The sequence below is a fragment of the Nomascus leucogenys genome, chromosome 4 (assembly GCF_006542625.1).
Source record: "Nomascus leucogenys isolate Asia chromosome 4, Asia_NLE_v1, whole genome shotgun sequence".
NCBI lineage: Eukaryota > Metazoa > Chordata > Mammalia > Primates > Hylobatidae > Nomascus > Nomascus leucogenys.
Genome location: NC_044384.1, coordinates 17833432 through 17847908, shown reverse-complemented (window position 1 = coordinate 17847908; position 14477 = coordinate 17833432). Strand labels below are relative to the sequence as shown.

General features: G+C 44.8%; 1 protein-coding gene across 4 annotated transcripts in view; it reads right to left on the bottom strand.

Annotated features, from left to right (window-relative positions):
• Positions 1-14235, bottom strand: part of RNF152 (ring finger protein 152) — an 88241-nt gene extending 74006 nt beyond the window's left edge. The window contains exons 1-2 of one of the 4 annotated variants that reach the window (XM_030810308.1): positions 13966-14235; positions 12633-12756 (exon numbers count right to left, since the gene is read on the bottom strand). The gene's annotated coding sequence lies outside the window, so the exon portion shown is untranslated. Of the gene's footprint in view, positions 1-12433; positions 12604-12632; positions 13580-13965 lie in introns of those variants that run through there. The other 3 variants (XM_003264293.2, XM_003264292.2, XM_030810309.1) reach the window with 3 other exon arrangements.
• Between the last annotated feature and the right edge of the window lie 242 nt (positions 14236-14477).

Genomic DNA, 14477 nt, shown 5'->3' with positions numbered 1-14477 from the left:
CCAACAAAACTTGACACCCATGCTTTCAAACAACCCATTCTCTAAGTCAACATCAAACACATTCAACAGATGGGTGGCCAAAATTGTCCATCTTTGTTCCCAAAGACAGGTCAGCAAAGAAGTCAGATCTCTTCCTACATTACGTTACACTGAACCAGTTTTCAAAATGCTGTCGAACCCTAATCCCAGTTGTGAGTGTGGCTCACAGGCAGTTAAGAGGAAGGACTCAAGCCAGACTGCCCAGGGTCACATATCCCAGTTCCACCTCCAGTACAAACTTGCCACGTAACCTTGGACAAGTCACCTGGCTTTTCCAAGTTCCACTGCCTCCCAGATAACATGATTAAAGCACTTTAAACTGAAAGCACAAAAGCGTCTAATAAACACTATCTACTACTATATTTGTACTACAGTTATCTCCTCCACTCTCCCAAATTATCTTTTGGTTGTCATGAAATACACTGTGGAATCCAAGATAGTTAGGAAAGGAAAATATCTCATAAATTTCCATGTCATTTTGTAATACATTATTAATAATAACTTCAATTTGCATTAGGCAAAATGTTTTTAATTACGAAGCCAACACCACCATGTAAACAACAGTTGTTCTTCATTTTGACTAAAATCGAATTTTTAAAATACTGTACACCTACACAATTCTTTACCCTTATTCTTCTCTTTACTCACTCCTCCTCCCTCAAACTGTTGTCTTTCTCTCTCTAGTTTTCTTTTCTTTTTTTTGTTTGAGACGGAGTTTCGCTCTTGTTGCCTAGGCTGGAGTGCAGTGATGCAATCTCGGCTCACTGCAACCTCCACCTCCTGGGTTCAAGCAATTCTCCTGTCTCAGCCTCCCAAGTAGCTGGGATTACAGGCGCATGCCACCACACCCAACTAAATTTTGTATTTTTAGTAGAGATGGGGTTTGATCATATTGGTCAGGCTGGTCTCAAACATCTGACCTCAGATGATCCACCCACCTCAGCCTCCCAAAGTGCTGGGATTAGGCGTGATCCACCACGCCTGGCCTTCTCTCTCTCGTTTTCTTATTTTCACTGTAATCAGCTTGGGGAAAACAAAGTGTATTTAGCTGTTAAGTACTATAGATTATATCGAACGACACCAGTCACCTGGCACTAAAAAGCCTCATAAAAGGAAGAAATTTGTTTCTTTACAAGTCAGAATCTCGAGGGAGAAATAAAAATGAGGGAAGCGGACTCCAGAACCCAGAGGACAATGAGCCTGTTCAGAACTGCTTCCTCTGATGGGAAGAGGAGAATTGCAGATTGCAGGCAAACAACCCATTTCCAGGGTTTCTGTCTCAGTAAAATCACATTCACCTTTACTAAAAGCGGTAACAGAAGCTAATACTGTTGCCCTTTGCAATAGCCAAAGACATGAAATCAAATAAACGCTGAAGCAACTAGAACTAGGCTGACTCAGGTTTAGAATCCAGAATTGATTATCACTGTCTTCCTAATTTATAAGGAATTCTAAATTATCTAGATGGCATCTATTTTTCAATCTTCATTGCAAACTAGATTTGACCCCAAGAGAATGTTATTTTAAGGAGCACAAAGAGAGGATTTAGCATCTCCACGCACAAGTTCTACAAATAAGATGAAATAAATTTGGGGTGAAATCTGACATAGTCTTATTTCCTTCTCAGTGAAGACATTTTTCCTTGTTAATTAACAGACTTCTTATAGGGCAGTGTGGACTGCCTTGAGATGCAATTCTTAAATAACTTATTATTTTGTTGTAAGATGTAGGGTGTATGAACAATTAATTTTTAATAGATCTGACACCTCCGTTGGAAAAAAGAAAACTACAGTTGAGCATTCAAATTCAAATATCCAAAATCTGAAATGCTCCAAAATCAGAAACTTTTTGAGTGCAAACATGACATTCAAAGGAAATTCTCATTGGAGAATTTTGCATTTTGGATTTTCAGATGTGGAATGCTCAACCAGTAAAAATAATGTTTGAATATTAAGTGTAATGCAAATATTACAAAATCCAGAAAAATCCAAAATCCAAAACATAGATTAGCCTGTACTTAATCTGGAGAGAAACAAACTTTTTGTACTAATATTTAGCACTTTGTGTGTAAAAATAAAGGCAATTTATTAAATGCATTCTGTTTGCCTATAAGATTCCCCTTCCAAAAACAAGTCATTTGCCTTTTTATTCGGTGAAGTAATAGATTATGAAGAAATCTGGCTTGCCAGGAACACAGTGAATACAGTATCTTGGTGTGCATGATGATTGCATGGGAAAGAGGCACGCAAGTGTCTGGCAATTGCCTTCAGGAGCTCTGTGCATGAGGTTACAGAACTGGCAACCAACAAACTAATTGTTTGTTGCTGGCAATTTGCTAAGGTTCCAAGGAGAAAGAGAGCACAAAGGGTTATCATTTGAGGCATCAGCTAAATACTAGAAGAATTGGTGGCTTGGCTAAGGGCCTTATCAGTCTCCATCAATCCCACATGTTAGTAATGGAGACTCAGAGAGAGGAAAAGCTGGCAAATTGGAGGCCAGCTCCTGAGATCTCTAAGATATCTGCTATACAGTGGAGCCAGGCCTGGTTCCCTTCCCAAACCCCACTTGGTATTACAGACTCATCACTAAAACCCTCTGGAATCTTTGGAAAGAAAACACTGGGTGCTGAGTACACAATGCCCCCCTCCACCCAACCCACACTACCATCATGTTTACAACATAGGAACGTTCCAGAGGCATCCTAGCTTCAAACAAAAGACAAAGCAACTTGTCTGCTAGCATCATGCGGTTCCACCAGAAAGAAAAAAAAAAACACAGTCATGAAGAGCATCAGCTCGTCCATAAACACACTCAGATATCAGCACAGGAAACCCAGAGCACATCTAGACGCGTGCATTTTCAAATGAGTGATGGAAGGGCCCAGAAGAGTGAGGCGCAGACTGGTTCAAAGCCCACAGTGTTCAGCCCCTCAACCTGTCCTGGAATGCAGGTCTCAGAGGCCCCTTGCACTTCTCTATGCAGCTTTCAAAAGTATTTCTGAAGAATAAATTGATGCCACCATTTCAGTAAGTCTTTACTGAGTGTCTACTGTGTACCGGGCCCCAAGCAGCTACCCCTTTTTAAGAAGAATTTCTAAAAGGTCTCATTAACTTTATATTTATATTGTATAGCCTAGATTCCTTGCCTTTATTAAACAGTTTTCTTCTTTTTAATAATAATAATAAATATCCCATTCCAAAAAGCAGATTCCTAAATAAAGGGGTTCACAAGGCTACAGTGTTTTTTTCCATCTTACTCTGCCCCGTTTGCTCCTCTCTTGTAGGATGGTTGTACCTCTACTAACAATGTTAGATCTCTACAAAGCCTGCTTCAGGATGCCAAACAACAATCACAGAACAAGACTGGAGGGTGACCAGCTCATCCCAATTTTTCTGGGACTATTTTAAAATGGAAAGTTCCATGACCCAGGTATGCTCTCAATCATGGGCAAATCTGGGGGTCACTCTACTCTCAAGAAAGCAGACCCTGAGAAAGAGGATGTCCTTCATTTCACTTGGGAAGAGTGAGGCCACAGGAGAAAGGCGACTCATCTCCTTTAAGGAAGGCTCAGGTTGCCTGTGGGCTAGCTCAGAACCCTTTCTCAGACTCCTCTCCACCAGTTGCTTCCAGCTTTTTCCCACTTCCTCCTGAGAAGGTCTATCATTTTAAACTCAGAGCCACTTAAACAAAGCTTTACAAAGACTTTCCAACCGAAAGACTCTGACAATAATGACAGGCAAAGGAAACTCCCCTGTAAATGCTGAAGGCTGTAATTATCTGGATGTTGTTACCTCCTTGGCTAGCTCAAGAGCTTCTTCAGGTTAGACCATGCCTATTCATCCCGATATTTCCAGAACTGAGCCCAGTGATTGGTGGATGGTAGATGCTGGATACAATGACGTTAGCAACAGCTGCCATTTATTTCGTCTTACATTGTGGGGGGCAACACACTAAGCACTTAATATGTAAGTCTCTCCTGTTCTCACACTAACTGAATGAGGTTGGTTCTCCCCCATTTTGCAGCTGAAGAACAAAGCTCAGTAAGACCTTGTGCACTCAGGTCACATGGCAGACATGAAATTTAAACCCAAACCCATCTAACTTTTTAAAATTCCAGTTCATAATGACTTACCTGAATTAGAGCCATGTAAGGCAGGCATATATGCTAAGGTATCAAGAATTGAGAGAATATCAGATACATTTCTTTTATTCTCTACCCTTTTAGCTTTGCCGTTACAAAAAAAAAAAAAAGCAGAAAACCCAATTAATTATGAGTTAAATACATACAGGAAGCTAGAAGGCAGGGATTTTTGTTAGAATTATGCCTGGTAAAACATAGGCATTCAACATTTTTTTTTTTTTTTTTTTTTTTTTGAGACAGAGTCTCATTCTGTCGCCCAGGCTGGAGTGCAGTGGCACAATCTCAGCTCACTGCAACCTCCACCTCTCAGGTTCAAGCAATTCTCCCTGCCTCAGCCTCCAGAGTAGCTAGGATTACAGGTGCCCGCCCCCACGCCTGGCTAATTTGTATCTTTTAGTAGAGATGGGGTTTTGCCATGTTGGCCAGGCTGGTCTTGAACTTCTGACTTCAGGTGATCTGCCCGCCTCGGCCTCCCAAAGTGCTGGGATTACAGGCGTGAGCCCCCATGACCGGCCATTCAAAATACATTTAATGAATGCAATTGTTTGCCCAATAAATGGTTTAAATACCTGATGCTCAGTGTTTCAAATGCTATTTTACACACCACCATAGGTGAATAGATGGATCTGTACCTTCAGTTTCTGAAGTACCAGTGCGAAGGAGTGGGAGTGGATGGAGTATTTATCCCAGTTAAGGATGCCTCTTTACCTGCATGGTTGAATTAACTATTACTCACTTAAAATGGCAGTAATCTTATGTCTCATGCAACAAAGGGGTAAATTCTCCAAAGTACACAGATTTGTCCATGTGCTAATCTCATATTATTAACCTTCGAGGAAGCAATTTGCAAACCTGCCCCAGAGCAACACAACTGCAAAACAATATCACAACAAATACTTGGTTCCTGAGACATTTATCTCAGCCCTATTCACTACCCTTTAAACTGAGAGTGTTTCGTTTGTTTGTTTTTTTGTTTGTTTGTTTGTTTGTTTGAGACAGAGCCTCGCTCTTTTGCCCAGGCTGGAGAGCAGTGGCGCGATCTCAACTCACTGCAACTTCTGCCTCCGGGGTTCAAGCAATTCTCCTGCCTCAGCCTCCCAAGTAGCTGGGATTGCAGGTGCACACCATCATGCCTGGATAATTTTTGTAATTTTAGTAGAGATGGGATTTCACCATGTTGGCCAGGCTGGTCTCGACCTCCTGACCTCAGCTTCCCAAAGTGCTGGAATTACAGATGTGAGCCACCATGCCCAGCCGAGAGCGTTATTTTAATATTAATGTATTTCTGGTCATTTTCTTCAAGCAGCTGAACAGATTTCCCTCTTTCATAATAACACTCTTATAATGATCAAGCATTTTGAGTATCAAAGAAGAGTTTCTATCACGTGAATGAGTATTCCAAAATCAAAAGAAGGGAGGTAAAACAGCTGTATATCACAAAGGTATTGAAGCCTTTAATTATAAAGGCAGGTGGGGCAGTCAGCAGTGGGCAACTAACTACACTCAGTCATCACAAATCCAGGCATCAATGCTTGCTCCTTTAGATTGTGGGGTGGCCTGGTAGGCCATAAAGTCCTAAAGCTGCTTGTTATATGTCATCAAGGAGAGGGTTTTTTTCTTTTGCTTTATTTTTCTTTTTCTTTCTTTTTTTTTTTTTTTTTGTGGGCAAAGTAGGAGGCAAATGGAAGTTGAAAAACAGACTTTGAGTAACAACTAATTTTGTTAGAATGATGACCCTCATTGAGAACATTCACCTCCGAAACATTGGTATTCGCGCTGCAGCCTAGTCATTATAATTTGATTCAACATTTAATCATTATTAATGCAAGTAGGGGAAGCTCTTAAAAATAAGTTTCTACCTTCTTAACTTCCTTTAAGACTTCAAACTAAAAGGGTCTAAAATTCCTTTAAATCACTGTAAGTCAAAATCGTTTTCTGTGTTGACAAAGAGTCACCAATGATTTGTTTATTGAGCCCTTCCTGTGTACAAACATGGTGGCAAACACACAATGGTGTAAAGCCTCATCTAGTCATCTTTAAGGAGCTTGCAAGAGAACTGAGATCTCTTTGAGTGCCTATACAACCAATCTGTTTTTCACTTTCAATACAGTATTCAATAAACTACATGAGATATTTGATGCTTTAATACAAAATAGGCTTTTTGTTACATGATTTTGCCCCCATTGTAGGCTAACTGCGGTCACAATTGCTACATCAGCCAGCCACAGGCCCCCTTGGAAGGAACTGTGCCCCCAACCCTCTCCTGCACTAAGCAGGTTCAGGGTGAGCGATAACTGGAAGGGTCCCATTCACTGGAACTCTTGGGAAATGTGGCTTAATGACAAGACATCCTGGGACATCTTTTCAATTCACCTCCCTTTTTGCAAACTAGCTTGAGTGAATTTCTATTCTTTGCAATTAAACAGAAAGAAAAAGATACTTCAATCTTAGGTGATAATACAAGACAATCTATGACAAGTGCTCTTTGTAGAATGAATGAATGAATGTTGAATGAAATGAGAGATGGAGGCAATTTTGCCAGAGAACTTTGGATTATAAAGAATTTCTAAAGGCTAACGTGATCAAGTTAAATTTTTCAGAAGAGTTCAGAGCTGAACTGGGGCTTTAACGATAGGATAGAGGCAGAGGAAGGAAGAGGACATTTTAGGCCACAGAATGTGCTAGAATAAGAAAGAGGCAATGAAAAACATTTTGGGCAACAGTGGATTAACCATCCCAGCTAATGTTCAGTTTTAAAGTCAGGCAGAGGAAAAGTGAAGGTTGGAAAAGAAGTTTGGGGTCAACCTGGGGAAAACTTGAAAAGCAAAACTGAAGAATATGAGCTTCCTCCCACAAGGGCAACTAAAAGTTATTAAGTGAGGGGATGAAGGATTAATTGGCCTAGTGGTCTAAGAGTGACAGCATTTTCCAAACTGGAGTGAGGGTGGGAAAGCCAGAAAGTGAGCAAGATCATTGTCATAGCCCAGAGAGAAACAACGTTCTTGACTAAGATGCAGCAGTGAGAACTGTCACTAAGGGGGAACAGTGAATCTGTTAAGGAGCAGAACAGCAATAGTAAGAAGAATGCTCCTGGCTAGGTGTGGTGGCTCACACCTGTAATTCCAGCATTTTGGGAGGCCAAGGCAGGCGGATCACGAGGTCAGGAGTTCAAGACCAGCCTGGCCAACATGGTGAAACCCTGTCTCTACTAAAAATAGAAAAAAATATCCCAGTAATCCCAGCTACTCGAGAGGCTGAGGCAGGAGAATCGTTTGAACCCAGGAGGCAGAGGTTAGAGTGAGCTGAGATCATGCCCCACTGCACTCCAGCCTGGGTGACAGAGCAAGACTCCATCTCAAAAAAAAAAAAAAGAAAGAAAGAATGCTCCCTATTTCCACAGTATCTGTCAAAGCTTTTACCAAAATCTCTTCAATTTTTGTCAAACCTCAGTGAGGAGTGCACCAAGTGTGATTATCTAGATGTCTAAATCAGAACTGAGCCGGGAAAGTTACACTTCCTTGGTAGGTGGGAATGCGATAGTGGCAGGGGAGAGGAGGTTGTACAAAGAGAAAATACAAGCACAGAACACAGCATTTGGAGATTCCACTTCCTCATAACTTTGCTCCCACCAGCAGCACATCTTCATTTGCTCAGCCCCTCCTTTGCATGAAAGGCAGGTAACCAGGAAGTCTACGTGATGTTTGAGTAAGTTTCATCATGCAGGATGTTTGCAATGAGTTTTATTTATGCAGGCATTAATACATCAAGGGGTAAATAAGGCATCCTCTCCACTCCCAGGAGATCACAAGCAGCCCCCTCACAACTCCACAAAGAACGTAGTCCAGGCCTTAGCAGCCAAACATGATCTAGGCCAAGAAATTATGGACATCAAGAACCACCCAAAGGAGATGCAGGTCACAGATACACTATTTGAGGCCTCCCTCTTTAAATCCTACAATGACAGTGAGTCAGTTAGAAACAGAAAATCCTTAAGCATGTAACAAGCACAGATGGTTCCCTACTTACAACTGTTTGACCTACGACCTTTGATTTTTTGACTTTACAATGGTATGAAAACAATACACATTCAGTAGAAACCGTACTTTAAGTGCCTATACGACCAATCTGTTTTTCACTTTCAATATAGTATTCAATAAACTACATGAGATATTTGATGCTTTGATACAAAATAGGCTTTTTGTTACATGATTTTGCCCCCATTGTAGGCTAATGTGCATTTCTGGGCACAGTTAAGGTAGACCAGGCTGAGCTATGATGTCAGTAGGTTAGGTGTATTAAATGCATTTCCACTTACAATATTTTTAACTTATGAGGGGTTTATGAGGATGTAACCCCACTGTAAATTAAGAAGCATCTCTACCAACTGTATCCCAATTGTGATTTCAATCATGGAGTCAGACTGCTGGATCACACAGTGTAACTCTCAAAGCCATGGGGAAAGGAGCAGGAAAACTAATGCCTTCTTCCTTTCCAGTTTCCATGACATCACAATGGGCAGTGCAAGAAACCACTTTCATGCCACAAGTGTCCTCTATCTGACCAGCTGACTTGGGTATGAAATTAAAGTGGTAGGGACCCAGAGGCCAGAGAAAATATAGAAATGCATTTTGGGGCTTCCCAAATATAGTTCAAGACTAGTCCCTCAGGGCTTCATTTTCCTTCTCCCTCAGTCTGTGCCTGGCCCTCGGCCCAACCCCAGGCACCCTGAATGGGTTTTTGGATGGTCTATATCTGGTTCTTCCTGCTGGTCTCCAAGCTGCTCATCTCCCAGTTCAGAAACACTTTGGGTGCTACATCTTATCACTTGAATGAAGCCGGGTGGTCTCAACCTCCCTAGGTTGATACTGATATCCCCTCAGTCACTGGGACTTGGAGACTAACACAGTTTACCATACCACTTCCTTATTTGGAGAGCTATCTTTATAAAAATGACTTTGCCAAGGTGATTACTGAACCAAAAGCAATATCATTTTGTTAATTTCTATGCTTATGCTTAAGGTATTTATCAAATCTTTAAAATGCTCATCCATGCATGCAGTTATCACAATGTGAACAAAGATATATGAGTGAACAGCTCTTCCCAAAGCAAAATCTCTGCAAGGCACCAACTGGTGAATCCAGAGTACTTTGCAATGCCTATTCCATAGCATCCAACTCTTTTTAGGGAGAGTGAGGCAAAGAAGGCTTTAAAACTCACCACCCTCCTAGTCAATACAGTTGCTGATGGAAGCACAAATGTCCCCAAACTCTCTGGGTGTTCTACTAGTCCTGTGACCAGAAAAAGCCTCTTGTCCAAATTGCTTTTTCTAAACATCAAAGTAACAAAAGGGTGACCCAAGGTTACCCTAAACACATTCCTGTCCCCTTTAGATCTTATCTGTTGCTCTGTGGTCTCTGCTGCAGGAGGCCACCTCCTGGGTGGCCCTAGGCCCATTGCCACTCTTTTTCTACCCTGGGCTGTTCCAAACAAACTCAGGAAGCCTTAAACAAGAGGCAGATGGTGAGGAAGAGAAAGTCTGTAAGTAACACCACTCTATTACATAATGCGAAGCTCACAACCTCCTACAATCAGCCTTGAAAATACCTAATGGCCTTTCACTTCAGAGTAAACATGTACTTGAAATAGGCAAAGAGAGGATTATAATTATTTTATTTGATGACCAGTGTACAACCATGTTAGTAAATGACATATCAACATATTAATAGTACATTACAGGTTGGGGTAGGACCATATATTAGTAAATTACAGGTTGGAGTAGTAAATATGCAGGTTGTAAATTGCAGGTTGTTGATTCAATCAATACTCTTGTGACATCCAGTACCCACCAAGCACTGAGCTAGGTCCCTTAGGACACACTTTCTAACCTCACCTAGACCAGATCACTGTGGAAGTCACTAGTGCTACTCACCCATATCCACTTCTCCCTTTTTCAAGACAAGAAATATTGAATTGTGATTAAATAGGGTCATATGCCCAGTTCTGGCCAAAGTGATGGAACTCACCTCAGGGTGGGATCACATAATTGCTAGAGCAAGACCCTGCAGCATTTCCTTCCCAATGCTGCAATGATCTTGCAAGCTCACATCAAGACCAAGACTCCATCAGTCTGAGTCCTTGAGTGACTACGATGAGCAGGGTCCACCTGCCAAATATACTGGATACAGCATGGGAAGGAAAGAAATTGTATTTAGCCATGGAGACTTGGAGGTATTTGTTACTGCAGCATAACCTCACCTATCTTGCTGGTGTGTCACTGTTTAAAAAAGAGAAAAATCTGCAAAAGCATCCCATCAATCTGTTTTCTAAATCAGATAATACGGAAAAGCAGCATTTGTTTCAAATTCACCTTCATCAGGAACTGAACACTACCTTGAAAAGCAGAGGGTGCTGACAGTATAGGTGGGTTCAAACAACTCTGAGGGAATTAGAAATGAAAACAGAATGACCCTCAACAATGTAAGGATCGAACTCTATGGAATTCAGCTAAAAAGACTACAATGAAAAGGCCACCTTCTGACAACAGGAACAGCCATTTATGAAGCAGTGAGCTCCTCAATGAAAGAGGCATTAAAGTCGAGGCTGGATGACCATATTTTCTCTCCCCAGAAGTCCAATCCTACCTCTCTTGAGCTTCCATTGAAGTTAATTAGAATCAGGTCTTCCTATAGGGAGTTCAATTTTGTGTCTCCCCCTACAGCCAACCCCAACCCCTTGAGTCCATTATCTATCACAGAGTCCACTATCTATCAGGTGCCAATAAACATCTGCTAAATGAATAAATGAGCATTGTAGAAAGGAAGCAGGCATTGGAGGCAAAGATCAGTCTAATAGCCTCTAGGGATCCTCCAGCCTAAAGCTAAACACATCTGAGGGTGGGGAGCCTCCTTCTTATATAAAAAAAAATTAAGCATCAATGGACACTTTATTATGATTTATTACTGTACACAATTTAAAACCACAATGAAACCTAACACTGCACCGTGGCTATCTTTGTTCTTGGACGTGCATTTACATGTGCAGGCTACTGTTTTGCCATGTGGAATTTTGCGTGTGAAGTGTTTATTCTATTAAAAAAAAAAACCACGCCCTTGTTTCTATTGCATTATTACATTCCCTATTATCCCATCACATGTTTTTTCTTCTTGCAGCAACACAGTACACACCCTGTACTATTGCTGACATAAAAATTACTTGTCAAAAATACCTCTATCTTAGCACCATATTACTCATCTGATCTTTGCAAAGCACTGGCCTTTGTTTCACCTGGGACTAGATAACTCAACTACTTTTACTAGTGACTCCTGAATGCTTGTAGTAGAAGGATAAATGCTAGTGTCACCTATGTTTTTAAAGTCACCTTCCAAAACAAAACTACATTAGAGGTGAATAATAAATCTTTCAAGTTTTTAACTTCATTTTTCAAGGGATTTGGAGGAAAATGGTGAAGACAGAATCTGTCACAGATACCAAGGTGCTGCTGCAGTGTAAAAGAGAGTATACCAGGAGCCTTTGGCCCTCAGCAATCTGTCTTCCTACAAGAAAAATCGAAAGCCCATTTCCATAACCATTCTTATTCCCTGCTACTAGTGTAGGATGCGCAGGACTCTGCCCTCTAGGAGAAAATGCTAATACCAGAGTGTCCTGCTAAGTCTGAAGGTTACGTTTTTTCATTGCACTCTTATCAAGATAACCCCAGATCTGGTTAGGCTGACATCAAAACAGAACTATCCTTGGAAAGAAAAGAACAGGCCAGAGTTTTTGGAAAAGCCCCAATAACCTAAAGATAAAATGCAGAATGAGTGTCTACTGGTTCATGGCTATCTAAAGGGAAACTTCGCTCAAGCTGTTTTCTCTGTTCTCTTTCTGCTGCCCCCAACAGCCCTCCCTTCCACCTCCCAGTACTCACTGCTAGCATGTCTCTCTTAATATTGCAAACACTATTACAATGAAGGAACAGGAGAAAGACAGTATTTCATAAGAAGGTCACTGCATTTGACCAGTGCTCAATTAGAGCACTGGGCAAAAGTACAATCAGCCTTCCAATGATACCTTTTCAACAAAGGATACCCCACCTCTAGACTGAAGCCTAAATATATTACTACAGATAAGAAAGCAGGCATCTATGGAAACCTCACATTCAGATACAACTGCCTGTGTATTAATTATATCAAAATTCCCATCAAAGGAAACCAGGTGGGATTTCTACATTCCCAAATTCACCCTGCACCTACCTCCAATGGCTTCTTCAAACGGAAGGTATAAAGTCATTTGCAATTTCTTTCTTTGAACCAGGAGTTTTAGCAGCCCCCACACCTTCTCACAGATAGGAACGATGTTGATGCAGAAACCACCCAAACAGCCCTGTGCCAGCACTGTCGGCCCAAATGACCCAGAGACACCCAGGAGGCTACCCAGATCGTGGGGGATTACCTGTATCTGTCACCGAGTCTCTTTGACCCCCTTCTGCGTGATGACATCAAGTGGAAATGGTACGCGTTTAGGAGGCAAGAGGCTGACAGGCAGGAAACACAATTGAGACTGAGCTTTCTTCAGCCTGCAGTGAAAATACATGCAGGAAGGGTTAGATACGCGCCTCGGAGAAGGAAATCCAAGCGCCCTCCCGGCCGACGGGGCTGGAGAGGGTGCACTAGGGAGGTGGAGGAAGGCAGTTGAGGTGTGGAGGGCTGGCGGCCGAGAAGGGGGCGTCACGGCTCCTAATTATCTCTACAGGATAAATAACCACCTCCCCCCTCCTCCGCAGTCTCCCCCGCCCACGAGTTCCCCTCTGGTGGCAGAGCGTCTACTAGCAACAGTAAGCCCTAGGAAAGAAAGAAATCGGAGCAGGTGGGGAATAACATCTTGGGACAAAGACACAGTGGCAAAATCTACTAGGTAACCCGGTCATTTGGGAATGCGGGGCGCCTAGTCACCCGCGCAGACAGACACACAGCGCGGCAATCCCGAGCATCTTTCTTTCGTTTGCCCCTGTCCGCCACCTCATCAAGTCACCGCCACCTCATCAAATCACCGTCACTCTGCTTTGGCAATTTCTCTACTCTCTCCAGACTCGGGCAGCGCTCCCCAAGCCATGCCCCCACCCCAGGCGGCATTGGGGACCGCCGCTTCCCGAGCAGCGCCCCACGAGTCCAGCTGGCTTTGTCCTGCCGCTGTCCTTCCAGGAGCAAGCGCCCCAGGCGCGTGTGTCTGCACAAAAGACCCCCAACATCTGGCCCGTCACAGGGCCCACTCCTCCCGGGAGGGGCCCTGGGGCAACTTCTAGGGGTGGAGAAGGCGCGAGACTAGGGGACCGGGAGAAGACGAGCCGGGGTGTGTGCGGGCCGGGGGCGCAGCTGGGGCGGGCGCGCGCGCACGTGCACACCCAGGGGCGCGCGCGGCGCGGGCACGAGGCGAGCTCCCTCGGACCGGAGCTCCAGGGGCATCCGAGGACTCTGCCGAGCCGCCGACAGCGCCGCTCCCCGCCGCGGCCGCCCGCCCAACTCCGCCAGCTCTCGGGAGACACGCAACTCCCGGGACCACCTCCCCCGTGCCCCGCCAGACCCCGCGCTCCCCTCCCCGGGACCCCTGCGGCCCCGCTACCCCTTCCGCGGTCCAGAAGATCACCCCAGTTACAGCAGGCGGCAGCTGCCCTTTCCCGCTTCCACGGCTTTGGCGCGGCCGCCGTGGGGGCGCAGACATCCCAGCGCTCCCCTCTGTCCGCCCCCGACCCGGAGCCGGCAGAGCAGAGAAACAAACCGAAACTCACCGACCTTTCTCCGCGGCGGGCTCGGGTGCTCGCTACAGAGGCGGCGGCGGCGGCGACAGCATCGCCGGGTGGTCCCGTAGCGCCCGCTCCGCTCAGCCAGACGCGCGCCCCGGGCAGGCGGCCGCCGCTCCTCCCGCCGAGAGCAACGGGGCGGGCGCTGACAGCGCGGCGGCGGCGCCTGCAGCCCGAGCTCCCGGCCCCGCCCTTCGGGCGGCACCCGCACCTGCCCGGCCGCCCTCCGCGTTCGCGGTCGGACACCGCCGCCAGGCGCTCGGCACCGGGCGGGAGCTTTTTGTGTCACTGAGACTCCGGCACCAAAGGGGGTGGGGGGAGAGGCTGGGCTCCGCTCCCCGCGGCACCGCCCTCCCCGGCGGCTCCACCCCCTCCTCCCCGCCACCAGCCCGGCGGGCCCGGGACTTCTGTCCGTCAGTCCCGAATCGCCCACCTCCCCCGGGGTGAGGGGCTGCCGACCCTCTCTCGCGCGCTCCCTCGGCTTTGCCCCCAGTGCCCAG